This window comes from Schistocerca serialis, unplaced genomic scaffold (assembly GCF_023864345.2).
Source record: "Schistocerca serialis cubense isolate TAMUIC-IGC-003099 unplaced genomic scaffold, iqSchSeri2.2 HiC_scaffold_757, whole genome shotgun sequence".
NCBI classification, from domain to species: Eukaryota; Metazoa; Arthropoda; class Insecta; order Orthoptera; family Acrididae; genus Schistocerca; species Schistocerca serialis.
The window spans coordinates 36,412-62,632 of NW_026048361.1; the positions used below are offsets into that span (position 1 = coordinate 36,412).

Consider the following 26,221-nt stretch of genomic DNA (forward strand, 5'->3'; position numbering starts at 1 on the left):
AGTCCCAGCAGAACAGGAAGCTGTGGCGTGCACTGTTTGTACAAATGCTAGGAACACTGGCGCACCAAGCAGCGCATGTAGCGTGGCCGAGCGCTTTAAGGCGCTGGTTTAAGGCACCAGTCTCTCTGTTGGCGCGGTTTCGAGTCCTGTAGCTGTCGGGGGTTTCGCTGTGATCGCGTTAACCTGCCGCTTTTTCTTCAAGTGTAACCTCCTTGAGCTCACATATGTTTGACACATGGAGCATTCTAGCTCCGCCTGACAGTTACAGCTACGATAATTTAGTGGTTACGGAAAGCCCAGGTTCGAAACCTGGTCACGGCACGAAAACGTCTCTTGACGCTGTCTCCTTAACTGCGACAGCTACAGACAAGTGGCGTCGCTACCATGCGGCGGGCACGGCTTTTTCTTGCTGTGGATGGCCTAAAGGGACGCTTCCAGTGGGAGAGCAGTGGAAATACATGCCAAGATACTTCCATTTCGAAGTGATCTTTGTAGTACAAAGGAAACGTTTTGCCGCTGCTGCTGCAACGGTAACGTGGCCGAGCGGTCTAAGGCGCTGGTTTTAGGCACCAGTCTCTTCGGAGGCGTGGGTTCGAATCCCACCGTTGCCACTTTTTACGTCTCATTTTTGTGCCGTTGCGGTGTGTTCTCGTGGGGTAGGACGCAGCTCTTGTGACGCGCGTGTTGTGTAGGTAGCGTGGCCGAGCGGTCTAAGGCGCTGGTGTCAGGCACCATTCTCTTCGGAGGCGTGGGTTCCAATCCCACAGCTGCCAAGCGTGTAATGTCTCCTGTGTCGAAGGCAGATGCACTCATTGCCCGCAAAGGAAGCAGCACAACAAGGCGTGAGCGTCTGCTTGGTGAATGGTCGTAGAACAGTGCGTGGTGCAACGACAGCATTTGTAGGCACCTTTTGCTCTCATCATTGCTGGCGTTCGTCTCCACGAAATGCGTCCGGAGCACGCCGTTCTATAACGCGAGAGAGTGGATTTTTTACAGTTGTCGTCAGTTAACCGTGCGTGGCTGCTGCGTTCGCTGGAAAGAGCACTGCCGTCGTTATCCGGTGTGGTCTAGTGGCTAGGATACCTGGCTCTCACCCAGGAGGCCCGGGTTCCATTCCCGGTACCGGAATTGCGCGTTTTTGTTGCTCCTCTTATGCGACTTGTCTCGACTTTGCTCGACTGACGCTACGCTGACGCGTGCAGAAAGCTACGTTAAGTATGATTCACGGCAACACCTGACGGCGAGAGAGATGAAGCGTCTATCCACTTGTTATCCAGCCACATACCTGTAGTCAAGAGGCTTGGGGGACTGCAAGACATTGCCACGGAGGTGAATGCAGCTAACCACTGTAGTTAGTGTCCTGACAGCGCAGGCACGTTCATTTGCTCGTATACATGTGATGGAGACCGTGTCTGACACTGCTGTGGCGTACACCTTGGCCTTGGCCTAGGCTTTGCTGGGTATCGCCACTTGCATTCCAGCCAGCTGCCTTCGCGGGCGCCTCCGTGGCCATGGCCGTGATCGTCTAGTGGTTAGGACATTGCGTTGTGGCCGCAATAACCCAGGTTCGAATTCTGGTCACGGCAATTTTGAAAGTTTTGCCTTGCTGCCGTTGCAATGACGAGTACTCGAAATGACAGTACTCTCTTGATTTTTTCACTCGTGTTCCGCAGGCCGCAGTTTGCACTACCACTTCATCCCCAACACGTAATGTCGCCTCCCAGAGCGCAGACGTCCGCTGCTCTCTGTAGTCGAAAAGGGCAGTTGTTTGAAGTGCGATGGATGAGCAGCCAGTCCCAGCAGAACAGGAAGCTGTGGCGTGCACTGTTTGTACAAATGCTAGGAACACTGGCGCACCAAGCAGCGCATGTAGCGTGGCCGAGCGCTTTAAGGCGCTGGTTTAAGGCACCAGTCTCTCTGTTGGCGCGGTTTCGAGTCCTGTAGCTGTCGGGGGTTTCGCTGTGATCGCGTTAACCTGCCGCTTTTTCTTCAAGTGTAACCTCCTTGAGCTCACATATGTTTGACACATGGAGCATTCTAGCTCCGCCTGACAGTTACAGCTACGATAATTTAGTGGTTACGGAAAGCCCAGGTTCGAAACCTGGTCACGGCACGAAAACGTCTCTTGACGCTGTCTCCTTAACTGCGACAGCTACAGACAAGTGGCGTCGCTACCATGCGGCGGGCACGGCTTTTTCTTGCTGTGGATGGCCTAAAGGGACGCTTCCAGTGGGAGAGCAGTGGAAATACATGCCAAGATACTTCCATTTCGAAGTGATCTTTGTAGTACAAAGGAAACGTTTTGCCGCTGCTGCTGCAACGGTAACGTGGCCGAGCGGTCTAAGGCGCTGGTTTTAGGCACCAGTCTCTTCGGAGGCGTGGGTTCGAATCCCACCGTTGCCACTTTTTACGTCTCATTTTTGTGCCGTTGCGGTGTGTTCTCGTGGGGTAGGACGCAGCTCTTGTGACGCGCGTGTTGTGTAGGTAGCGTGGCCGAGCGGTCTAAGGCGCTGGTGTCAGGCACCATTCTCTTCGGAGGCGTGGGTTCCAATCCCACAGCTGCCAAGCGTGTAATGTCTCCTGTGTCGAAGGCAGATGCACTCATTGCCCGCAAAGGAAGCAGCACAACAAGGCGTGAGCGTCTGCTTGGTGAATGGTCGTAGAACAGTGCGTGGTGCAACGACAGCATTTGTAGGCACCTTTTGCTCTCATCATTGCTGGCGTTCGTCTCCACGAAATGCGTCCGGAGCACGCCGTTCTATAACGCGAGAGAGTGGATTTTTTACAGTTGTCGTCAGTTAACCGTGCGTGGCTGCTGCGTTCGCTGGAAAGAGCACTGCCGTCGTTATCCGGTGTGGTCTAGTGGCTAGGATACCTGGCTCTCACCCAGGAGGCCCGGGTTCGATTCCCGGTACCGGAATTGCGCGTTTTTGTTGCTCCTCTTATGCGACTTGTCTCGACTTTGCTCGACTGACGCTACGCTGACGCGTGCAGAAAGCTACGTTAAGTATGATTCACGGCAACACCTGACGGCGAGAGAGATGAAGCGTCTATCCACTTGTTATCCAGCCACATACCTGTAGTCAAGAGGCTTGGGGGACTGCAAGACATTGCCACGGAGGTGAATGCAGCTAACCACTGTAGTTAGTGTCCTGACAGCGCAGGCACGTTCATTTGCTCGTATACATGTGATGGAGACCGTGTCTGACACTGCTGTGGCGTACACCTTGGCCTAGGCTTTGCTGGGTATCGCCACTTGCATTCCAGCCAGCTGCCTTCGCGGGCGCCTCCGTGGCCATGGCCGTGATCGTCTAGTGGTTAGGACATTGCGTTGTGGCCGCAATAACCCAGGTTCGAATTCTGGTCACGGCAATTTTGAAAGTTTTGCCTTGCTGCCGTTGCAATGACGAGTACTCGAAATGACAGTACTCTCTTGATTTTTTCACTCGTGTTCCGCAGGCCGCAGTTTGCACTACCACTTCATCCCCAACACGTAATGTCGCCTCCCAGAGCGCAGACGTCCGCTGCTCTCTGTAGTCGAAAAGGGCAGTTGTTTGAAGTGCGATGGATGAGCAGCCAGTCCCAGCAGAACAGGAAGCTGTGGCGTGCACTGTTTGTACAAATGCTAGGAACACTGGCGCACCAAGCAGCGCATGTAGCGTGGCCGAGCGCTTTAAGGCGCTGGTTTAAGGCACCAGTCTCTCTGTTGGCGCGGTTTCGAGTCCTGTAGCTGTCGGGGGTTTCGCTGTGATCGCGTTAACCTGCCGCTTTTTCTTCAAGTGTAACCTCCTTGAGCTCACATATGTTTGACACATGGAGCATTCTAGCTCCGCCTGACAGTTACAGCTACGATAATTTAGTGGTTACGGAAAGCCCAGGTTCGAAACCTGGTCACGGCACGAAAACGTCTCTTGACGCTGTCTCCTTAACTGCGACAGCTACAGACAAGTGGCGTCGCTACCATGCGGCGGGCACGGCTTTTTCTTGCTGTGGATGGCCTAAAGGGACGCTTCCAGTGGGAGAGCAGTGGAAATACATGCCAAGATACTTCCATTTCGAAGTGATCTTTGTAGTACAAAGGAAACGTTTTGCCGCTGCTGCTGCAACGGTAACGTGGCCGAGCGGTCTAAGGCGCTGGTTTTAGGCACCAGTCTCTTCGGAGGCGTGGGTTCGAATCCCACCGTTGCCACTTTTTACGTCTCATTTTTGTGCCGTTGCGGTGTGTTCTCGTGGGGTAGGACGCAGCTCTTGTGACGCGCGTGTTGTGTAGGTAGCGTGGCCGAGCGGTCTAAGGCGCTGGTGTCAGGCACCATTCTCTTCGGAGGCGTGGGTTCCAATCCCACAGCTGCCAAGCGTGTAATGTCTCCTGTGTCGAAGGCAGATGCACTCATTGCCCGCAAAGGAAGCAGCACAACAAGGCGTGAGCGTCTGCTTGGTGAATGGTCGTAGAACAGTGCGTGGTGCAACGACAGCATTTGTAGGCACCTTTTGCTCTCATCATTGCTGGCGTTCGTCTCCACGAAATGCGTCCGGAGCACGCCGTTCTATAACGCGAGAGAGTGGATTTTTTACAGTTGTCGTCAGTTAACCGTGCGTGGCTGCTGCGTTCGCTGGAAAGAGCACTGCCGTCGTTATCCGGTGTGGTCTAGTGGCTAGGATACCTGGCTCTCACCCAGGAGGCCCGGGTTCGATTCCCGGTACCGGAATTGCGCGTTTTTGTTGCTCCTCTTATGCGACTTGTCTCGACTTTGCTCGACTGACGCTACGCTGACGCGTGCAGAAAGCTACGTTAAGTATGATTCACGGCAACACCTGACGGCGAGAGAGATGAAGCGTCTATCCACTTGTTATCCAGCCACATACCTGTAGTCAAGAGGCTTGGGGGACTGCAAGACATTGCCACGGAGGTGAATGCAGCTAACCACTGTAGTTAGTGTCCTGACAGCGCAGGCACGTTCATTTGCTCGTATACATGTGATGGAGACCGTGTCTGACACTGCTGTGGCGTACACCTTGGCCTAGGCTTTGCTGGGTATCGCCACTTGCATTCCAGCCAGCTGCCTTCGCGGGCGCCTCCGTGGCCATGGCCGTGATCGTCTAGTGGTTAGGACATTGCGTTGTGGCCGCAATAACCCAGGTTCGAATTCTGGTCACGGCAATTTTGAAAGTTTTGCCTTGCTGCCGTTGCAATGACGAGTACTCGAAATGACAGTACTCTCTTGATTTTTTCACTCGTGTTCCGCAGGCCGCAGTTTGCACTACCACTTCATCCCCAACACGTAATGTCGCCTCCCAGAGCGCAGACGTCCGCTGCTCTCTGTAGTCGAAAAGGGCAGTTGTTTGAAGTGCGATGGATGAGCAGCCAGTCCCAGCAGAACAGGAAGCTGTGGCGTGCACTGTTTGTACAAATGCTAGGAACACTGGCGCACCAAGCAGCGCATGTAGCGTGGCCGAGCGCTTTAAGGCGCTGGTTTAAGGCACCAGTCTCTCTGTTGGCGCGGTTTCGAGTCCTGTAGCTGTCGGGGGTTTCGCTGTGATCGCGTTAACCTGCCGCTTTTTCTTCAAGTGTAACCTCCTTGAGCTCACATATGTTTGACACATGGAGCATTCTAGCTCCGCCTGACAGTTACAGCTACGATAATTTAGTGGTTACGGAAAGCCCAGGTTCGAAACCTGGTCACGGCACGAAAACGTCTCTTGACGCTGTCTCCTTAACTGCGACAGCTACAGACAAGTGGCGTCGCTACCATGCGGCGGGCACGGCTTTTTCTTGCTGTGGATGGCCTAAAGGGACGCTTCCAGTGGGAGAGCAGTGGAAATACATGCCAAGATACTTCCATTTCGAAGTGATCTTTGTAGTACAAAGGAAACGTTTTGCCGCTGCTGCTGCAACGGTAACGTGGCCGAGCGGTCTAAGGCGCTGGTTTTAGGCACCAGTCTCTTCGGAGGCGTGGGTTCGAATCCCACCGTTGCCACTTTTTACGTCTCATTTTTGTGCCGTTGCGGTGTGTTCTCGTGGGGTAGGACGCAGCTCTTGTGACGCGCGTGTTGTGTAGGTAGCGTGGCCGAGCGGTCTAAGGCGCTGGTGTCAGGCACCATTCTCTTCGGAGGCGTGGGTTCCAATCCCACAGCTGCCAAGCGTGTAATGTCTCCTGTGTCGAAGGCAGATGCACTCATTGCCCGCAAAGGAAGCAGCACAACAAGGCGTGAGCGTCTGCTTGGTGAATGGTCGTAGAACAGTGCGTGGTGCAACGACAGCATTTGTAGGCACCTTTTGCTCTCATCATTGCTGGCGTTCGTCTCCACGAAATGCGTCCGGAGCACGCCGTTCTATAACGCGAGAGAGTGGATTTTTTACAGTTGTCGTCAGTTAACCGTGCGTGGCTGCTGCGTTCGCTGGAAAGAGCACTGCCGTCGTTATCCGGTGTGGTCTAGTGGCTAGGATACCTGGCTCTCACCCAGGAGGCCCGGGTTCGATTCCCGGTACCGGAATTGCGCGTTTTTGTTGCTCCTCTTATGCGACTTGTCTCGACTTTGCTCGACTGACGCTACGCTGACGCGTGCAGAAAGCTACGTTAAGTATGATTCACGGCAACACCTGACGGCGAGAGAGATGAAGCGTCTATCCACTTGTTATCCAGCCACATACCTGTAGTCAAGAGGCTTGGGGGACTGCAAGACATTGCCACGGAGGTGAATGCAGCTAACCACTGTAGTTAGTGTCCTGACAGCGCAGGCACGTTCATTTGCTCGTATACATGTGATGGAGACCGTGTCTGACACTGCTGTGGCGTACACCTTGGCCTAGGCTTTGCTGGGTATCGCCACTTGCATTCCAGCCAGCTGCCTTCGCGGGCGCCTCCGTGGCCATGGCCGTGATCGTCTAGTGGTTAGGACATTGCGTTGTGGCCGCAATAACCCAGGTTCGAATTCTGGTCACGGCAATTTTGAAAGTTTTGCCTTGCTGCCGTTGCAATGACGAGTACTCGAAATGACAGTACTCTCTTGATTTTTTCACTCGTGTTCCGCAGGCCGCAGTTTGCACTACCACTTCATCCCCAACACGTAATGTCGCCTCCCAGAGCGCAGACGTCCGCTGCTCTCTGTAGTCGAAAAGGGCAGTTGTTTGAAGTGCGATGGATGAGCAGCCAGTCCCAGCAGAACAGGAAGCTGTGGCGTGCACTGTTTGTACAAATGCTAGGAACACTGGCGCACCAAGCAGCGCATGTAGCGTGGCCGAGCGCTTTAAGGCGCTGGTTTAAGGCACCAGTCTCTCTGTTGGCGCGGTTTCGAGTCCTGTAGCTGTCGGGGGTTTCGCTGTGATCGCGTTAACCTGCCGCTTTTTCTTCAAGTGTAACCTCCTTGAGCTCACATATGTTTGACACATGGAGCATTCTAGCTCCGCCTGACAGTTACAGCTACGATAATTTAGTGGTTACGGAAAGCCCAGGTTCGAAACCTGGTCACGGCACGAAAACGTCTCTTGACGCTGTCTCCTTAACTGCGACAGCTACAGACAAGTGGCGTCGCTACCATGCGGCGGGCACGGCTTTTTCTTGCTGTGGATGGCCTAAAGGGACGCTTCCAGTGGGAGAGCAGTGGAAATACATGCCAAGATACTTCCATTTCGAAGTGATCTTTGTAGTACAAAGGAAACGTTTTGCCGCTGCTGCTGCAACGGTAACGTGGCCGAGCGGTCTAAGGCGCTGGTTTTAGGCACCAGTCTCTTCGGAGGCGTGGGTTCGAATCCCACCGTTGCCACTTTTTACGTCTCATTTTTGTGCCGTTGCGGTGTGTTCTCGTGGGGTAGGACGCAGCTCTTGTGACGCGCGTGTTGTGTAGGTAGCGTGGCCGAGCGGTCTAAGGCGCTGGTGTCAGGCACCATTCTCTTCGGAGGCGTGGGTTCCAATCCCACAGCTGCCAAGCGTGTAATGTCTCCTGTGTCGAAGGCAGATGCACTCATTGCCCGCAAAGGAAGCAGCACAACAAGGCGTGAGCGTCTGCTTGGTGAATGGTCGTAGAACAGTGCGTGGTGCAACGACAGCATTTGTAGGCACCTTTTGCTCTCATCATTGCTGGCGTTCGTCTCCACGAAATGCGTCCGGAGCACGCCGTTCTATAACGCGAGAGAGTGGATTTTTTACAGTTGTCGTCAGTTAACCGTGCGTGGCTGCTGCGTTCGCTGGAAAGAGCACTGCCGTCGTTATCCGGTGTGGTCTAGTGGCTAGGATACCTGGCTCTCACCCAGGAGGCCCGGGTTCGATTCCCGGTACCGGAATTGCGCGTTTTTGTTGCTCCTCTTATGCGACTTGTCTCGACTTTGCTCGACTGACGCTACGCTGACGCGTGCAGAAAGCTACGTTAAGTATGATTCACGGCAACACCTGACGGCGAGAGAGATGAAGCGTCTATCCACTTGTTATCCAGCCACATACCTGTAGTCAAGAGGCTTGGGGGACTGCAAGACATTGCCACGGAGGTGAATGCAGCTAACCACTGTAGTTAGTGTCCTGACAGCGCAGGCACGTTCATTTGCTCGTATACATGTGATGGAGACCGTGTCTGACACTGCTGTGGCGTACACCTTGGCCTAGGCTTTGCTGGGTATCGCCACTTGCATTCCAGCCAGCTGCCTTCGCGGGCGCCTCCGTGGCCATGGCCGTGATCGTCTAGTGGTTAGGACATTGCGTTGTGGCCGCAATAACCCAGGTTCGAATTCTGGTCACGGCAATTTTGAAAGTTTTGCCTTGCTGCCGTTGCAATGACGAGTACTCGAAATGACAGTACTCTCTTGATTTTTTCACTCGTGTTCCGCAGGCCGCAGTTTGCACTACCACTTCATCCCCAACACGTAATGTCGCCTCCCAGAGCGCAGACGTCCGCTGCTCTCTGTAGTCGAAAAGGGCAGTTGTTTGAAGTGCGATGGATGAGCAGCCAGTCCCAGCAGAACAGGAAGCTGTGGCGTGCACTGTTTGTACAAATGCTAGGAACACTGGCGCACCAAGCAGCGCATGTAGCGTGGCCGAGCGCTTTAAGGCGCTGGTTTAAGGCACCAGTCTCTCTGTTGGCGCGGTTTCGAGTCCTGTAGCTGTCGGGGGTTTCGCTGTGATCGCGTTAACCTGCCGCTTTTTCTTCAAGTGTAACCTCCTTGAGCTCACATATGTTTGACACATGGAGCATTCTAGCTCCGCCTGACAGTTACAGCTACGATAATTTAGTGGTTACGGAAAGCCCAGGTTCGAAACCTGGTCACGGCACGAAAACGTCTCTTGACGCTGTCTCCTTAACTGCGACAGCTACAGACAAGTGGCGTCGCTACCATGCGGCGGGCACGGCTTTTTCTTGCTGTGGATGGCCTAAAGGGACGCTTCCAGTGGGAGAGCAGTGGAAATACATGCCAAGATACTTCCATTTCGAAGTGATCTTTGTAGTACAAAGGAAACGTTTTGCCGCTGCTGCTGCAACGGTAACGTGGCCGAGCGGTCTAAGGCGCTGGTTTTAGGCACCAGTCTCTTCGGAGGCGTGGGTTCGAATCCCACCGTTGCCACTTTTTACGTCTCATTTTTGTGCCGTTGCGGTGTGTTCTCGTGGGGTAGGACGCAGCTCTTGTGACGCGCGTGTTGTGTAGGTAGCGTGGCCGAGCGGTCTAAGGCGCTGGTGTCAGGCACCATTCTCTTCGGAGGCGTGGGTTCCAATCCCACAGCTGCCAAGCGTGTAATGTCTCCTGTGTCGAAGGCAGATGCACTCATTGCCCGCAAAGGAAGCAGCACAACAAGGCGTGAGCGTCTGCTTGGTGAATGGTCGTAGAACAGTGCGTGGTGCAACGACAGCATTTGTAGGCACCTTTTGCTCTCATCATTGCTGGCGTTCGTCTCCACGAAATGCGTCCGGAGCACGCCGTTCTATAACGCGAGAGAGTGGATTTTTTACAGTTGTCGTCAGTTAACCGTGCGTGGCTGCTGCGTTCGCTGGAAAGAGCACTGCCGTCGTTATCCGGTGTGGTCTAGTGGCTAGGATACCTGGCTCTCACCCAGGAGGCCCGGGTTCGATTCCCGGTACCGGAATTGCGCGTTTTTGTTGCTCCTCTTATGCGACTTGTCTCGACTTTGCTCGACTGACGCTACGCTGACGCGTGCAGAAAGCTACGTTAAGTATGATTCACGGCAACACCTGACGGCGAGAGAGATGAAGCGTCTATCCACTTGTTATCCAGCCACATACCTGTAGTCAAGAGGCTTGGGGGACTGCAAGACATTGCCACGGAGGTGAATGCAGCTAACCACTGTAGTTAGTGTCCTGACAGCGCAGGCACGTTCATTTGCTCGTATACATGTGATGGAGACCGTGTCTGACACTGCTGTGGCGTACACCTTGGCCTAGGCTTTGCTGGGTATCGCCACTTGCATTCCAGCCAGCTGCCTTCGCGGGCGCCTCCGTGGCCATGGCCGTGATCGTCTAGTGGTTAGGACATTGCGTTGTGGCCGCAATAACCCAGGTTCGAATTCTGGTCACGGCAATTTTGAAAGTTTTGCCTTGCTGCCGTTGCAATGACGAGTACTCGAAATGACAGTACTCTCTTGATTTTTTCACTCGTGTTCCGCAGGCCGCAGTTTGCACTACCACTTCATCCCCAACACGTAATGTCGCCTCCCAGAGCGCAGACGTCCGCTGCTCTCTGTAGTCGAAAAGGGCAGTTGTTTGAAGTGCGATGGATGAGCAGCCAGTCCCAGCAGAACAGGAAGCTGTGGCGTGCACTGTTTGTACAAATGCTAGGAACACTGGCGCACCAAGCAGCGCATGTAGCGTGGCCGAGCGCTTTAAGGCGCTGGTTTAAGGCACCAGTCTCTCTGTTGGCGCGGTTTCGAGTCCTGTAGCTGTCGGGGGTTTCGCTGTGATCGCGTTAACCTGCCGCTTTTTCTTCAAGTGTAACCTCCTTGAGCTCACATATGTTTGACACATGGAGCATTCTAGCTCCGCCTGACAGTTACAGCTACGATAATTTAGTGGTTACGGAAAGCCCAGGTTCGAAACCTGGTCACGGCACGAAAACGTCTCTTGACGCTGTCTCCTTAACTGCGACAGCTACAGACAAGTGGCGTCGCTACCATGCGGCGGGCACGGCTTTTTCTTGCTGTGGATGGCCTAAAGGGACGCTTCCAGTGGGAGAGCAGTGGAAATACATGCCAAGATACTTCCATTTCGAAGTGATCTTTGTAGTACAAAGGAAACGTTTTGCCGCTGCTGCTGCAACGGTAACGTGGCCGAGCGGTCTAAGGCGCTGGTTTTAGGCACCAGTCTCTTCGGAGTCGTGGGCCCGAACACATCGCGCGCTCGCTCCGGCGTGTCGGGCGGTGTTTACGTGTGCTTCGCAGTCGGCGGCGGTTCATCGCGGTGCCTGTTTCTTCGCTGCTGTAGTCAGCTGAACTGTAAGTTAACATGGATTCTGAAGACCGAGAAAATAATATCCAGTGCGAATTTGATAGAAACGTCACCCGACCGTCTGCTTTCGAAATTCATTCGTGGATGAAAAATGACTTGAAAATTCCTGAAAGTGATGTGTTAGGATTGCAATTAGACGCGTTCTTGAACTCTTTGTTTGTTAAATTAAAATGTCCGGAATTGTGCGATGCTCTCGTAAGTGAAAACGGTGGTGTACGAAAATTCAAGCACTCTGATGGGACAATTAGTAATGTTACTCTGTCGAATGCTGGATTTGGTATCCGTAACGTTAGAGTATTCAATCTTCCGTTTGAAACCAGGAATGAGACTATAGCTCGTAGCCTTATGCCTTATGGCACAGTTTTGTCAATTACGAAAGAAAAGTGGTCTTCCGCTTATATCTATCAAGTTGAGAACGGTATTCGTAGTGTCAAAATGCTTGTGAGGAAGCACGTTCCCTCGTTTTTGGTTATGGCCGGCCACCGGGCTTTTATTTCGTATAGTGGTCAGCCGCAAACGTGCTCCTATTGTAATGCCACAGACCATTTTCGGCAATATTGTCCTAGGCGTAGGCGCCCTGTGCAGCTACCGCCCCGTGGGCAAGATGACGACGCGTCGTACGCGGCCGTGTTGTTAGGTGTTCCCCGTTCACCGGCACGTTCCGCGGAAACGGAAACGCCGTTAGTTGCTGCGATCGCGATGGATGTCGATGCCACTGCAACCGGTTCTGATTCTGTTCAAACCTTGTCCGTACCTTCTCAGTCAGTTCCCGCCGCTACTGTGCCGATTCCGCCTCCGGCTGTGCCTGAAGTTCCGGAACGGCCCGGATCAGAACCCGTTCAGGTGGTTACCCCCCCTGTTGCGGTAGTGGATTCGTCACCATCTAATTCCGTACCTCAAGGTGTTCCGGACGCGGCTCCTGCCTCACAGGAACCAAAGCCAAGGCGTGAAAGTGTTTCAGACAGGCGCGGCAATACTGACCGCTTCCGCAGTGCCAGTAGTTCGCGGATTTTAGAAAAACGAACCTTTTCTCGCGGAGAACGCAGCCCGTCTCCGGAGTGGAAGCAGGTTCCCCGTCAGAAGTCGAAACAAAAGACAAAATCTGTGCAAAAGCCGGCGCATAAGCCCTCGCCCCGCCCCGTCGTCGAATCTCGGCCGTCGGTTGCGGGGGGGCGTCGTCCACAGCGTCCTGTGGCGAGCAGTCAGCCAGAGCCTACGACAAGTGTGTCGGCAGACAGGCGGGAAGCGGTTGTACGGCAGTTAAAGGAAATGTTGCACCACTCTGATGTAAATCTAGCAATGGACACTACGACGTCTCAGGCAACGAACCCGGCACAACTTTCGGTTAAGCGTAAGGCGGAAGACGCCCCCCAGCGTCGCACGCGTCCCCCTTCACAGGATCCCGCGTCTGCACCTCCCACACAAGAACCGCCTACTTCAGCTGCACCGTCTGAACGTTGTGACTGGGCAGACGATATGGAGCAGGAGGGTGGGTCCACTCCTGCCGTCTAATTTGTTTTATTTGTTTTTCCTTGTTGTCTATGGTAGCACGCCCTCCATCAGTTGTGGCTACTATTAATCTTAATAAATTGGAGTCGCCTGTGAAGTTTGCAAGTTTTGTGGGTTTTATAAATTACATTGCTGCTGACATAGTGTTTTTGCAGGAGGTTGTGATAGATCTACTTCACTCCATTCCGGGCTATCAAGTACTTTTGAACTTTGATATCGAGTGTAATTGTGGTACTGCCATTTTAATTCGTGTTGGTCATGACTATAGTAATGTCGCTACGATTCCTAACGGTCGTGGTGTAGCTTGCACGATCAACAACGTACGATATGTTAACGTGTACGCCCCTTCTGGTGCCGACGGGCAGCCACGTCGCCGTGTGTTTTATAGTAGTGACATTTGTCACCTTTTACGGGGCCCCCACCTGCCTGTAGTCATGGGCGGCGATTTTAACTGCGTGCTGGAAGATAGAGATCAGGAGCCGCGGCCGTATAAGTGCCTAGAATTACAGACGCTCGTTACTGAGATGAATTTAATTGACTCGTGGTGTTATTTACATCCGCGGGCCGTGGGATTTACTTTCTTTTACCCCACGGGTCGGAGTCGGCTTGATAGAATTTATGTTTCTCGTGATAAACAGCACTGTCTTACGGAATCCTCTGTTCACCCCGTGATTTTTTCCGATCATTGTGCGTATGTCTGCCGCTTTCATTCTCTGTTGGCGATTAAACCCCGCGCCAGTCGATTATGGAAGTTTAATGTGCGACATCTCTCACATCCACATTTTGCGCCGGTTATCGTGCGTGTGTGGCAGAGGGTGCTGCAATATCGCGGTCTCTATGCCTCCACTTTGTCATGGTGGGTAGAATCTGTTAAGCCGGCATTACGCAAGGCCATCCTGGAGTTCAGTCAGGATGTTGCTCACTGGGAGCGTTCTACGTTGCAATTTTACGAGAGCTGTTTAAATGATGCCATCCACCTGCACACAAATAATCCCGCTCTTCGGATGGCGACAATTCGGCGTATAAAACTCCGTCTCCTGGATTTGAAACGGGAATCGTGGCGCGGATCTGTCGTACGGAGCCGAGCCCCCGGGGCGCTGGCTGATGAAGCGCCTTCCGTGTTTCATCAGCTGCGCGAACGCCGGCGCGCGAAGCGACGTTACGTCACAGAGCTGGAATCAGCTGACGGTGCGCGGCTTCATAGCCAGGCGGCAATTCTTGCCGAGGCCCACCGTCACTTCATCGAACTTTTCAGTGAGAAATACACTGATGCTGCCGCGATTTCCGAGCTACTCCACGACGTTCCGTACGTCTTATCCGTAGCGGATCGCCGTCGCCTCACAGAAAACTTTACCGTGGAGGAAGTGAGTGATGTTTTAAAACTGTGCTCCCAGAATAAATCACCGGGCGCCGATGGGTTGCCACCGGAATTTTATTTACATTTTTGGCACTTGTTTGGCTCCGCCCTGACTGACGTTTTTAATGAAATTTTAAATGGTGTGGATGTCCCTGCGTCCTTCCTGGAAGGTATTGTGGTCTTGGTTCCAAAGGTTCCAGTCACCAGGAAACTGTGCAATCTTAGACCAATTACCCTTCTTAATGGTGATTACAAACTCTTCACCAAATGTGTCTCCTCTCGCTTGAAGCTAGTCATGAAAAAACTGGTTAGCCCCTTTCAATACTGTGCAGTGCCGAATCGCACTCTCTATGGTGCTGTGTCGACATACCGAGATGCCATTGCCTATGCTTCGACGAATAGGATTCCTTTTGGCATTTTATCCATCGATTTTGCAATGGCTTTTGACAGGGTTAGCCACCTATATCTCCGGCGAGTGCTACAGAAGTTTGGTTTCGGTGTAAAGTATATAACTATGATTTTTAACCTTTTCAAAAATTCCACCTCACGGGTTAGTCTCAATGGATTTTTGTCGGAACCTGTTCCGCTCTGCTGTTCAGTTAAACAAGGGTGCCCTCTGTCAATGGCGCTTTACGCACTTTCCTTAGATCCTTTGTTGCGTAAGTTGCACAGTGTTTGTAGGGGAATACGTATTGGGGATCAGAAGCACGTTTGTCGCGCTTATGCTGACGACCTTGGCCTCTTGGTGTCCTCGGCTACCGACTTTGCTACAATACGCGCTGTTCTTACACAGTATGAACGTGCATCCGGTGCGAGCATCAATACCCGTAAGACGGTTTTTCTGCCTATTTATGCAGCGACACGTGGCTTCAAACGCCCATGGTTTACAGTGAAGCAGGAACATACAATTTTGGGTGTTCGCTTTCAAGCCAATCTGTTACAGACTGCGTCCTACAACTGGCGTATTGTCTTAAATGGTATACGAGCTATGGCCAGCCTGTCCGCTACTCGCACCCTCGCATTAACACAGCGGGTGACTTTAATAAATGTTTTCTTGCTCAGCAAAGCCTGGTACCTCGCACAGTTATTTCAGGTACCCAAGAATTTGGGCAGAGCCATAACACAGGCAGTCTATTGGCTACTGTGGCGGGGACATATTTTCAAGGTGTCTTACGAAACATGTACTTTGCCGCGCGAACAGGGTGGACTCGGCCTCATTCATTTTGCTATGAAAGCCGCAGCGTTGCTCCTTCATCGGACGAGCGTCACTATTGAACAGGATCCGTCGAGTCCCACAGCTGTTCTGTTCGCTATTCATCGTCCACTATCTGACGTAGCACCTCTAGACCCGACTACCATCCCGTTTCAGCTGCGTTATGTTCGAGAATACTTCATTCAAAAAAGTTATCTCGCCGCCGAAGTACTCGACCATCGAACACGGACTGTTAAACGTGTCTACCAGGGACTAAGAGGACGGCCGGTCGGTAATAAGATGGAGGCGCGCTACCCGCGATCTGCGTGGAGGACGGTGTGGGCTCATGTTCACGCTCCCTTCCTGTCAGCGGACGTCAGCAGCTTTTGGTACCAAGTGGTTAACCGAATTCTGCCCACCAACGAAAAGCTGCGCCGCATTCACTTATCTCCATCGAGCTTGTGTGAAGACTGTCGCCAAGACGACACCTTAGAACATCGTTTCGTGTGCCTGCGGTCACGGTCGACTTGGAACATTGCCGCCAGGATGCTCGCACTTATCAACCGCACCAGCGCTGCCGCTTTTTCTGCGGACACGGCATTGATCCCGGACTTCAACCCATATCCGCATACGAAGCGTGCCGCCACTGCGTGGATCGTGGCTCACACTGTGTTCGCCCTCCTGCAATTGCGACTTACGGACGACTATGCCTATCTGGTTTATTTGTCCACGCAACATGACCTCACTAAAACCAGGAAAGACTATCACAAAATCTTTGCCAATTTTCTGCAAATTGCACTCGCATTTGCCCACGACAAACTGTTGTAATTCACACTTCACTGCTGCGACTTTTTTTTTTCCTTCTGTGTTTTGCATTGTCTCCGGGTCCGGATACGTAGTTAATGTCAATTGAATGCTACAGGAACAGTGCAACATTCAACAAGTACGATGCTTCCGCTTGTGCCGGACTGCAACGTGGCAACGATGACGAAAAGTTTAACAAAGTTTTATCCTGTGTTCGTGTGTGTTTGTGTTTCGTTGTCGTTTAGTGATTTTTTTCTGTTTTTATTCATTTTTTATACCGTCTGGTTCCTCCGTCATTGACGTACATTCACGGGGGCGTTGCGCACCGCGCTGCCACGGAGATTGTTTGGTTTTTAAGAAAAGTGGATTTTTTACTTTCTTTTTAACACGTCGGAGAGGATTGTGTTTTCCTTCTCGTTATCCGCCGGACAGTTCGGAAAGTTTGTGAGTCTACTCATTCCTTTGACATGTGTCGATATTTTTAATTTTTGTGACTTTTTTCATTACTTATTTCAATGGCCGCCACGAAGCATTTTGAATATAATATCATGGGACGTGTGAAGGGCGTTCCTTCCCTGTTACTGAGAGGACTCACTCAGGCAGTATTTGATTTTTTATTCTTTTTTTTCAAATTTTATTCTTTCTTTATTGCATTTAGGTGGAAGGCGCCTGATGCGCTGTTATTCTTTCATTTTTTAATTTTATGGCGTGTAGGCGCCGAGCGACTGCTTTGCTGTCATTATAGGCCTGCACTTTAACTTCAAGAGGGTTTTAGTTTTCCTTCGATGCTTCGCTAGCGGTAAACAGCCACAAGCAACTTTCCACAAAGCCACCCAGTATCTCCGATTCCATCACATCATCTTGACCACCAACGTCTACTGGAGGACGTCGACGCTCAAGGAACCATACCGAGGAGTTTACGGTTTTTCAGCTGAATGGACAGTACAACAATTCATCCTTTCTGTTTGCAAGAAGCACCGTTTTCTTTTATAGCTAAAGAAGCTCGCCGAAGAAGGCATAAATTGGAGAGCGCAAGGCCGGGCTATAAGGGGAGTTGGGAGGCCCAAAAAAAAAAAAAAAAAAAAAAAAAAAAAAAAAAAAGTTGCCACTTTTTACGTCTCATTTTTGTGCCGTTGCGGTGTGTTCTCGTGGGGTAGGACGCAGCTCTTGTGACGCGCGTGTTGTGTAGGTAGCGTGGCCGAGCGGTCTAAGGCGCTGGTGTCAGGCACCATTCTCTTCGGAGGCGTGGGTTCCAATCCCACAGCTGCCAAGCGTGTAATGTCTCCTGTGTCGAAGGCAGATGCACTCATTGCCCGCAAAGGAAGCAGCACAACAAGGCGTGAGCGTCTGCTTGGTGAATGGTCGTAGAACAGTGCGTGGTGCAACGACAGCATTTGTAGGCACCTTTTGCTCTCATCATTGCTGGCGTTCGTCTCCACGAAATGCGTCCGGAGCACGCCGTTCTATAACGCGAGAGAGTGGATTTTTTACAGTTGTCGTCAGTTAACCGTGCGTGGCTGCTGCGTTCGCTGGAAAGAGCACTGCCGTCGTTATCCGGTGTGGTCTAGTGGCTAGGATACCTGGCTCTCACCCAGGAGGCCCGGGTTCGATTCCCGGTACCGGAATTGCGCGTTTTTGTTGCTCCTCTTATGCGACTTGTCTCGACTTTGCTCGACTGACGCTACGCTGACGCGTGCAGAAAGCTACGTTAAGTATGATTCACGGCAACACCTGACGGCGAGAGAGATGAAGCGTCTATCCACTTGTTATCCAGCCACATACCTGTAGTCAAGAGGCTTGGGGGACTGCAAGACATTGCCACGGAGGTGAATGCAGCTAACCACTGTAGTTAGTGTCCTGACAGCGCAGGCACGTTCATTTGCTCGTATACATGTGATGGAGACCGTGTCTGACACTGCTGTGGCGTACACCTTGGCCTAGGCTTTGCTGGGTATCGCCACTTGCATTCCAGCCAGCTGCCTTCGCGGGCGCCTCCGTGGCCATGGCCGTGATCGTCTAGTGGTTAGGACATTGCGTTGTGGCCGCAATAACCCAGGTTCGAATTCTGGTCACGGCAATTTTGAAAGTTTTGCCTTGCTGCCGTTGCAATGACGAGTACTCGAAATGACAGTACTCTCTTGATTTTTTCACTCGTGTTCCGCAGGCCGCAGTTTGCACTACCACTTCATCCCCAACACGTAATGTCGCCTCCCAGAGCGCAGACGTCCGCTGCTCTCTGTAGTCGAAAAGGGCAGTTGTTTGAAGTGCGATGGATGAGCAGCCAGTCCCAGCAGAACAGGAAGCTGTGGCGTGCACTGTTTGTACAAATGCTAGGAACACTGGCGCACCAAGCAGCGCATGTAGCGTGGCCGAGCGCTTTAAGGCGCTGGTTTAAGGCACCAGTCTCTCTGTTGGCGCGGTTTCGAGTCCTGTAGCTGTCGGGGGTTTCGCTGTGATCGCGTTAACCTGCCGCTTTTTCTTCAAGTGTAACCTCCTTGAGCTCACATATGTTTGACACATGGAGCATTCTAGCTCCGCCTGACAGTTACAGCTACGATAATTTAGTGGTTACGGAAAGCCCAGGTTCGAAACCTGGTCACGGCACGAAAACGTCTCTTGACGCTGTCTCCTTAACTGCGACAGCTACAGACAAGTGGCGTCGCTACCATGCGGCGGGCACGGCTTTTTCTTGCTGTGGATGGCCTAAAGGGACGCTTCCAGTGGGAGAGCAGTGGAAATACATGCCAAGATACTTCCATTTCGAAGTGATCTTTGTAGTACAAAGGAAACGTTTTGCCGCTGCTGCTGCAACGGTAACGTGGCCGAGCGGTCTAAGGCGCTGGTTTTAGGCACCAGTCTCTTCGGAGGCGTGGGTTCGAATCCCACCGTTGCCACTTTTTACGTCTCATTTTTGTGCCGTTGCGGTGTGTTCTCGTGGGGTAGGACGCAGCTCTTGTGACGCGCGTGTTGTGTAGGTAGCGTGGCCGAGCGGTCTAAGGCGCTGGTGTCAGGCACCATTCTCTTCGGAGGCGTGGGTTCCAATCCCACAGCTGCCAAGCGTGTAATGTCTCCTGTGTCGAAGGCAGATGCACTCATTGCCCGCAAAGGAAGCAGCACAACAAGGCGTGAGCGTCTGCTTGGTGAATGGTCGTAGAACAGTGCGTGGTGCAACGACAGCATTTGTAGGCACCTTTTGCTCTCATCATTGCTGGCGTTCGTCTCCACGAAATGCGTCCGGAGCACGCCGTTCTATAACGCGAGAGAGTGGATTTTTTACAGTTGTCGTCAGTTAACCGTGCGTGGCTGCTGCGTTCGCTGGAAAGAGCACTGCCGTCGTTATCCGGTGTGGTCTAGTGGCTAGGATACCTGGCTCTCACCCAGGAGGCCCGGGTTCGATTCCCGGTACCGGAATTGCGCGTTTTTGTTGCTCCTCTTATGCGACTTGTCTCGACTTTGCTCGACTGACGCTACGCTGACGCGTGCAGAAAGCTACGTTAAGTATGATTCACGGCAACACCTGACGGCGAGAGAGATGAAGCGTCTATCCACTTGTTATCCAGCCACATACCTGTAGTCAAGAGGCTTGGGGGACTGCAAGACATTGCCACGGAGGTGAATGCAGCTAACCACTGTAGTTAGTGTCCTGACAGCGCAGGCACGTTCATTTGCTCGTATACATGTGATGGAGACCGTGTCTGACACTGCTGTGGCGTACACCTTGGCCTAGGCTTTGCTGGGTATCGCCACTTGCATTCCAGCCAGCTGCCTTCGCGGGCGCCTCCGTGGCCATGGCCGTGATCGTCTAGTGGTTAGGACATTGCGTTGTGGCCGCAATAACCCAGGTTCGAATTCTGGTCACGGCAATTTTGAAAGTTTTGCCTTGCTGCCGTTGCAATGACGAGTACTCGAAATGACAGTACTCTCTTGATTTTTTCACTCGTGTTCCGCAGGCCGCAGTTTGCACTACCACTTCATCCCCAACACGTAATGTCGCCTCCCAGAGCGCAGACGTCCGCTGCTCTCTGTAGTCGAAAAGGGCAGTTGTTTGAAGTGCGATGGATGAGCAGCCAGTCCCAGCAGAACAGGAAGCTGTGGCGTGCACTGTTTGTACAAATGCTAGGAACACTGGCGCACCAAGCAGCGCATGTAGCGTGGCCGAGCGCTTTAAGGCGCTGGTTTAAGGCACCAGTCTCTCTGTTGGCGCGGTTTCGAGTCCTGTAGCTGTCGGGGGTTTCGCTGTGATCGCGTTAACCTGCCGCTTTTTCTTCAAGTGTAACCTCCTTGAGCTCACATATGTTTGACACATGGAGCATTCTAGCTCCGCCTGACAGTTACAGCTACGATAATTTAGTGGTTACGGAAAGCCCAGGTTCGAAACCTGGTCACGGCACGAAAACGTCTCTTGACGCTGTCTCCTTAACTGCGACAGCTACAGACAAGTGGCGTCGCTACCATGCGGCGGGCACGGCTTTTTCTTGCTGTGGATGGCCTAAAGGGACGCTTCCAGTGGGAGAGCAGTGGAAATACATGCCAAGATACTTCCATTTCGAAGTGATCTTTGTAGTACAAAGGAAACGTTTTGCCGCTGCTGCTGCAACGGTAACGTGGCCGAGCGGTCTAAGGCGCTGGTTTTAGGCACCAGTCTCTTCGGAGGCGTGGGTTCGAATCCCACCGTTGCCACTTTTTACGTCTCATTTTTGTGCCGTTGCGGTGTGTTCTCGTGGGGTAGGACGCAGCTCTTGTGACGCGCGTGTTGTGTAGGTAGCGTGGCCGAGCGGTCTAAGGCGCTGGTGTCAGGCACCATTCTCTTCGGAGGCGTGGGTTCCAATCCCACAGCTGCCAAGCGTGTAATGTCTCCTGTGTCGAAGGCAGATGCACTCATTGCCCGCAAAGGAAGCAGCACAACAAGGCGTGAGCGTCTGCTTGGTGAATGGTCGTAGAACAGTGCGTGGTGCAACGACAGCATTTGTAGGCACCTTTTGCTCTCATCATTGCTGGCGTTCGTCTCCACGAAATGCGTCCGGAGCACGCCGTTCTATAACGCGAGAGAGTGGATTTTTTACAGTTGTCGTCAGTTAACCGTGCGTGGCTGCTGCGTTCGCTGGAAAGAGCACTGCCGTCGTTATCCGGTGTGGTCTAGTGGCTAGGATACCTGGCTCTCACCCAGGAGGCCCGGGTTCGATTCCCGGTACCGGAATTGCGCGTTTTTGTTGCTCCTCTTATGCGACTTGTCTCGACTTTGCTCGACTGACGCTACGCTGACGCGTGCAGAAAGCTACGTTAAGTATGATTCACGGCAACACCTGACGGCGAGAGAGATGAAGCGTCTATCCACTTGTTATCCAGCCACATACCTGTAGTCAAGAGGCTTGGGGGACTGCAAGACATTGCCACGGAGGTGAATGCAGCTAACCACTGTAGTTAGTGTCCTGACAGCGCAGGCACGTTCATTTGCTCGTATACATGTGATGGAGACCGTGTCTGACACTGCTGTGGCGTACACCTTGGCCTAGGCTTTGCTGGGTATCGCCACTTGCATTCCAGCCAGCTGCCTTCGCGGGCGCCTCCGTGGCCATGGCCGTGATCGTCTAGTGGTTAGGACATTGCGTTGTGGCCGCAATAACCCAGGTTCGAATTCTGGTCACGGCAATTTTGAAAGTTTTGCCTTGCTGCCGTTGCAATGACGAGTACTCGAAATGACAGTACTCTCTTGATTTTTTCACTCGTGTTCCGCAGGCCGCAGTTTGCACTACCACTTCATCCCCAACACGTAATGTCGCCTCCCAGAGCGCAGACGTCCGCTGCTCTCTGTAGTCGAAAAGGGCAGTTGTTTGAAGTGCGATGGATGAGCAGCCAGTCCCAGCAGAACAGGAAGCTGTGGCGTGCACTGTTTGTACAAATGCTAGGAACACTGGCGCACCAAGCAGCGCATGTAGCGTGGCCGAGCGCTTTAAGGCGCTGGTTTAAGGCACCAGTCTCTCTGTTGGCGCGGTTTCGAGTCCTGTAGCTGTCGGGGGTTTCGCTGTGATCGCGTTAACCTGCCGCTTTTTCTTCAAGTGTAACCTCCTTGAGCTCACATATGTTTGACACATGGAGCATTCTAGCTCCGCCTGACAGTTACAGCTACGATAATTTAGTGGTTACGGAAAGCCCAGGTTCGAAACCTGGTCACGGCACGAAAACGTCTCTTGACGCTGTCTCCTTAACTGCGACAGCTACAGACAAGTGGCGTCGCTACCATGCGGCGGGCACGGCTTTTTCTTGCTGTGGATGGCCTAAAGGGACGCTTCCAGTGGGAGAGCAGTGGAAATACATGCCAAGATACTTCCATTTCGAAGTGATCTTTGTAGTACAAAGGAAACGTTTTGCCGCTGCTGCTGCAACGGTAACGTGGCCGAGCGGTCTAAGGCGCTGGTTTTAGGCACCAGTCTCTTCGGAGTCGTGGGCCCGAACACATCGCGCGCTCGCTCCGGCGTGTCGGGCGGTGTTTACGTGTGCTTCGCAGTCGGCGACGGTTCTTCGCGGTGACTGTTTCTTCGCTGCTGTAGTCAGCTGAACTGTAAGTTAACATGGATTCTGAAGACCGAGAAAATAATATCCAGTGCGAATTTGATAGAAACGTAACCCGACCGTCTGCTTTCGAAATTCATTCGTGGATGAAAAATGACTTGCAAATTCCTGAAAGTGAAGTACTAGGATTGCAATTAGACGCGTTCCTGAACTCTTTGTTCGTAAAATTGAAATGTCCGGAATTGTGTGATGCTCTTGTCAGTGAAAATGGTGGCGTACGTAAATTTAAACACTCTGATGGGACAATTAGCAATGTGACTCTGTCGAATGCTGGATTCGGTATTCGAAATGTTCGGGTATTCAATCTGCCGTTTGAGACTAGGAATGAGACAATAGCTCGTAGCCTTATGCCTTATGGCACAGTTTTGTCGATTACAAAAGAAAAGTGGTCGTCCGCTTATATATATCAGGTTGAGAACGGTATCCGTAGTGTAAAGATGATTGTGAGGAAGCACGTTCCCTCGTTTTTGGTTATGGCCGGCCACCGGGCTTTTATTTCGTATAGTGGTCAGCCGCAAACGTGTTCCTATTGCAATGCCACAGACCATTTTAGACAAAATTGTCCTAGGCGTAGGCGCCCTGTGCAGCTACCGCCCCGTGGGCAAGATGTCGACGCGTCGTACGCGGCCGTGTTGTTGGGTGTTCCGCGTTCACCAGCACGTTCTGTGGACACGGAAACACCGTTAGATGATGCGATCGCGATGGAAACCGATGCCTCTGCCCCCGGTACTGATTCTGTTCAAAACATGTCTGTTCCTTCTCAGTCAGTTCCCGTAGCTACTGTATTGCTTCCGCCTCCGGCTGGGCCTGTGGTTCCGGAGCGGACCGGATCAGAACCCGTTCCGGTGGTTACCCCCCCTGTTGCTGTTGTGGAATCGTCACCGTCTACTTCCGTGCTTCAGGGTGTTCCGGACGCGGCTCCTGCCTCACAGGAACCAAAGCCCAGGCGTGAAAGTGTTTCGGAGAGGCGTGGCAATACTGACCGCTTCCGCAGTGCCAGTAGTTCGCGGATTTTAGAAAAACGAACCTTTTCTCGCGGAGAACGCAGCCCTTCTCCGGAGTGGCAGCAAGTTCCCCGTCCGAAGTCGAAACCAAAGCCAAAATCTGTGCAAAAGCCGGCGCACAAGCCCTTGCCCCGCCCCGTAGTCGAATCTCGGCCGTCGGTTGCGGGGGGGCGTCGTCCACAGCGTCCTGTGGCGAGCAGTCAGCCAGCGCCTACGACAAGTGTGTCGGCAGACAGGCGGGAACAGGTTGTACAGCAGTTAAAGGAAATGTTGCACCACTCTGATGTAAATCTAGCAATGGACTCTACGACGTCTCAGGCAACGAACCCGGCACAACTTTCGGTTAAGCGTAAGGCGGAAGACACCCCCCAGCGTCGCACGCGTCCCCCTTCGCAGGATTCCGCGTCTGCACCTCCCACACAAGAACCGCCTACTTCAGCTGCACCGTCTGAACGTTGTGACTGGGCAGACGATATGGAGGAGGAGGGTGGGTCCACTCCTGCCGTTTAATTTGTTTTCTTTGTTTTTCCCTGTTGTCTATGGTAGCACACCCTCCATCAGTTGTGGCTACTATTAATCTTAATAAATTGGAGTCGCCTGTGAAGTTTGCAAGTTTTGTGGGTTTTATAAATTACATTGCTGCTGACATAGTGTTTTTGCAGGAGGTTGTGATAGATCTACTTCACTCCATTCCGGGCTATCAAGTACTTTTGAACTTTGATATCGAGTGTAATTGTGGTACTGCCATTTTAATTCGTGTTGGTCATGACTATAGTAATGTCGCTACGATTCCTAACGGTCGTGGTGTAGCTTGCACGATCAACAACGTACGATATGTTAACGTGTACGCCCCTTCTGGTGCCGACGGGCAGCCACGTCGCCGTGTGTTTTATAGTAGTGACATTTGTCACCTTTTACGGGGCCCCCACCTGCCTGTAGTCATGGGCGGCGATTTTAACTGCGTGCTGGACGATAGAGATCAGGAGCCGCGGCCGTATAAGTGCCTAGAATTACAGACGCTCGTTACTGAGATGAATTTAATTGACTCGTGGTGTCATTTACACCCGCGGGCCGTGGGATTTACTTTCTTTTACCCCACGGGTAGGAGTCGGCTTGATAGAATTTATGTTTCTCGTGATAAACAGCACTGTCTTACGGAATCCTCTGTTCACCCCGTGATTTTTTCCGATCATTGTGCGTATGTCTGCCGCTTTCATTCTCTGTTGGCGATTAAACCCCGCGACAGTCGATTATGGAAGTTTAATGTGCGACATCTCCAACACCCACATTTTGCGCCGGTTATCGTGCGTGTGTGGCAGAGGGTGCTGACGTATCGCGGTCTCTATGCCTCCACTTTGTCATGGTGGGTAGAATCTGTTAAGCCGGCATTACGCAAGGCCATCCTGGAGTTCAGTCAGGATGTTGCTCACTGGGAGCGTTCTACATTGCAATTTTACGAGAGCTGTTTAAATGATGCCATCCACCTGCACACAAATAATCCCGCTCTTCGGATGGCGACAATTCGGCGTATAAAACACCGTCTTCTGGATTTGAAAAGGGAATCGTTGCGCGGATCTGTCGTACGGAGCCGAGCCCCCGGGGCGCTGGCTGATGAAGCGCCTTCCGTGTTTCATCAGCTGCGCGAACGCCGGCGCGCGAAGCGACGTTACGTCACAGAGCTGGAATCAGCTGACGGTGCGCGGCTTAATAGCCAGGCGGCAATTCTTGCCGAGGCCCACCGTCACTTCATCGAACTTTTCAGTGAGAAATATACTGATGCTGCCGCGATTTCCGAGCTTCTCCACGACGTTCCATACGTCTTATCCGTAGCGGATCGCCGTCGCCTCACAGAAAACTTTACCGTGGACGAAGTGGGTGATGTCTTAAAACTGTGTTCCCAGAACAAATCACCGGGCGCTGATGGGTTGCCACCGGAATTTTATCTGCATTTTTGGCACTTGTTTGGCTCTGCCCTGACTGACGTTTTTAATGAAATTTTAACTGGTGTGGATGTCCCTGCGTCCTTCCTGGAAGGTATTGTGGTCTTGGTTCCAAAGGTTCCAGTCACCAGGAAACTGTGCAATCTTAGACCAATCACCCTTCTTAATGGTGATTACAAACTCTTCACCAAATGTGTCTTCTCCCGCTTGAAGCTGGTCATGAAAAGACTGATTAGTCCCTTTCAATACTGTGCAGTGCCTCAACGCACTCTCTATGGTGCTGTGTCGACATACCGCGATGCCATTGCCTATGCTTCGACGAATAGGATTCCCTTTGGCATTTTATCCATCGATTTTGCAATGGCTTTTGACAGAGTTAGCCATCAATATCTCCGGCGAGTGCTAC

At 52.4% G+C, this 26,221-nt stretch overlaps 26 non-coding genes across 26 annotated transcripts; all 26 read left to right on the forward strand.

The window, feature by feature from the left end:
* The first annotated feature begins 529 nt into the window (after window positions 1-529).
* Trnal-uag (transfer RNA leucine (anticodon UAG)) lies at window positions 530-611 on the forward strand. The gene has a single exon. It is a non-coding gene; the product is annotated as a tRNA-Leu (tRNA).
* A 445-nt stretch (window positions 612-1,056) lies between these two features.
* On the forward strand, window positions 1,057-1,128 carry Trnae-cuc (transfer RNA glutamic acid (anticodon CUC)). The gene has a single exon. It is a non-coding gene; the product is annotated as a tRNA-Glu (tRNA).
* Window positions 1,129-1,514: 386 nt separating this feature from the next.
* Trnah-gug (transfer RNA histidin (anticodon GUG)) lies at window positions 1,515-1,586 on the forward strand. The gene has a single exon. It is a non-coding gene; the product is annotated as a tRNA-His (tRNA).
* A 735-nt stretch (window positions 1,587-2,321) lies between these two features.
* Window positions 2,322-2,403, forward strand: Trnal-uag (transfer RNA leucine (anticodon UAG)). Its single transcript has one exon. It is a non-coding gene; the product is annotated as a tRNA-Leu (tRNA).
* A 445-nt stretch (window positions 2,404-2,848) lies between these two features.
* Trnae-cuc (transfer RNA glutamic acid (anticodon CUC)) lies at window positions 2,849-2,920 on the forward strand. Its single transcript has one exon. It is a non-coding gene; the product is annotated as a tRNA-Glu (tRNA).
* A 380-nt stretch (window positions 2,921-3,300) lies between these two features.
* Trnah-gug (transfer RNA histidin (anticodon GUG)) lies at window positions 3,301-3,372 on the forward strand. The gene has a single exon. It is a non-coding gene; the product is annotated as a tRNA-His (tRNA).
* Window positions 3,373-4,107: 735 nt separating this feature from the next.
* Trnal-uag (transfer RNA leucine (anticodon UAG)) lies at window positions 4,108-4,189 on the forward strand. Its single transcript has one exon. It is a non-coding gene; the product is annotated as a tRNA-Leu (tRNA).
* A 445-nt stretch (window positions 4,190-4,634) lies between these two features.
* Trnae-cuc (transfer RNA glutamic acid (anticodon CUC)) lies at window positions 4,635-4,706 on the forward strand. Its single transcript has one exon. It is a non-coding gene; the product is annotated as a tRNA-Glu (tRNA).
* A 380-nt stretch (window positions 4,707-5,086) lies between these two features.
* Trnah-gug (transfer RNA histidin (anticodon GUG)) lies at window positions 5,087-5,158 on the forward strand. The gene has a single exon. It is a non-coding gene; the product is annotated as a tRNA-His (tRNA).
* Window positions 5,159-5,893: 735 nt separating this feature from the next.
* Trnal-uag (transfer RNA leucine (anticodon UAG)) lies at window positions 5,894-5,975 on the forward strand. Its single transcript has one exon. It is a non-coding gene; the product is annotated as a tRNA-Leu (tRNA).
* Window positions 5,976-6,420: 445 nt separating this feature from the next.
* On the forward strand, window positions 6,421-6,492 carry Trnae-cuc (transfer RNA glutamic acid (anticodon CUC)). The gene has a single exon. It is a non-coding gene; the product is annotated as a tRNA-Glu (tRNA).
* A 380-nt stretch (window positions 6,493-6,872) lies between these two features.
* Window positions 6,873-6,944, forward strand: Trnah-gug (transfer RNA histidin (anticodon GUG)). The gene has a single exon. It is a non-coding gene; the product is annotated as a tRNA-His (tRNA).
* A 735-nt stretch (window positions 6,945-7,679) lies between these two features.
* Window positions 7,680-7,761, forward strand: Trnal-uag (transfer RNA leucine (anticodon UAG)). The gene has a single exon. It is a non-coding gene; the product is annotated as a tRNA-Leu (tRNA).
* A 445-nt stretch (window positions 7,762-8,206) lies between these two features.
* Window positions 8,207-8,278, forward strand: Trnae-cuc (transfer RNA glutamic acid (anticodon CUC)). Its single transcript has one exon. It is a non-coding gene; the product is annotated as a tRNA-Glu (tRNA).
* A 380-nt stretch (window positions 8,279-8,658) lies between these two features.
* Trnah-gug (transfer RNA histidin (anticodon GUG)) lies at window positions 8,659-8,730 on the forward strand. Its single transcript has one exon. It is a non-coding gene; the product is annotated as a tRNA-His (tRNA).
* A 735-nt stretch (window positions 8,731-9,465) lies between these two features.
* Trnal-uag (transfer RNA leucine (anticodon UAG)) lies at window positions 9,466-9,547 on the forward strand. The gene has a single exon. It is a non-coding gene; the product is annotated as a tRNA-Leu (tRNA).
* Window positions 9,548-9,992: 445 nt separating this feature from the next.
* Window positions 9,993-10,064, forward strand: Trnae-cuc (transfer RNA glutamic acid (anticodon CUC)). Its single transcript has one exon. It is a non-coding gene; the product is annotated as a tRNA-Glu (tRNA).
* Window positions 10,065-10,444: 380 nt separating this feature from the next.
* On the forward strand, window positions 10,445-10,516 carry Trnah-gug (transfer RNA histidin (anticodon GUG)). The gene has a single exon. It is a non-coding gene; the product is annotated as a tRNA-His (tRNA).
* A 7,338-nt stretch (window positions 10,517-17,854) lies between these two features.
* Window positions 17,855-17,926, forward strand: Trnae-cuc (transfer RNA glutamic acid (anticodon CUC)). Its single transcript has one exon. It is a non-coding gene; the product is annotated as a tRNA-Glu (tRNA).
* Window positions 17,927-18,306: 380 nt separating this feature from the next.
* Trnah-gug (transfer RNA histidin (anticodon GUG)) lies at window positions 18,307-18,378 on the forward strand. Its single transcript has one exon. It is a non-coding gene; the product is annotated as a tRNA-His (tRNA).
* A 735-nt stretch (window positions 18,379-19,113) lies between these two features.
* Window positions 19,114-19,195, forward strand: Trnal-uag (transfer RNA leucine (anticodon UAG)). The gene has a single exon. It is a non-coding gene; the product is annotated as a tRNA-Leu (tRNA).
* Window positions 19,196-19,640: 445 nt separating this feature from the next.
* Trnae-cuc (transfer RNA glutamic acid (anticodon CUC)) lies at window positions 19,641-19,712 on the forward strand. Its single transcript has one exon. It is a non-coding gene; the product is annotated as a tRNA-Glu (tRNA).
* Window positions 19,713-20,092: 380 nt separating this feature from the next.
* Window positions 20,093-20,164, forward strand: Trnah-gug (transfer RNA histidin (anticodon GUG)). The gene has a single exon. It is a non-coding gene; the product is annotated as a tRNA-His (tRNA).
* A 735-nt stretch (window positions 20,165-20,899) lies between these two features.
* Trnal-uag (transfer RNA leucine (anticodon UAG)) lies at window positions 20,900-20,981 on the forward strand. Its single transcript has one exon. It is a non-coding gene; the product is annotated as a tRNA-Leu (tRNA).
* A 445-nt stretch (window positions 20,982-21,426) lies between these two features.
* Window positions 21,427-21,498, forward strand: Trnae-cuc (transfer RNA glutamic acid (anticodon CUC)). The gene has a single exon. It is a non-coding gene; the product is annotated as a tRNA-Glu (tRNA).
* Window positions 21,499-21,878: 380 nt separating this feature from the next.
* On the forward strand, window positions 21,879-21,950 carry Trnah-gug (transfer RNA histidin (anticodon GUG)). Its single transcript has one exon. It is a non-coding gene; the product is annotated as a tRNA-His (tRNA).
* Window positions 21,951-26,221: the final 4,271 nt, after the last annotated feature.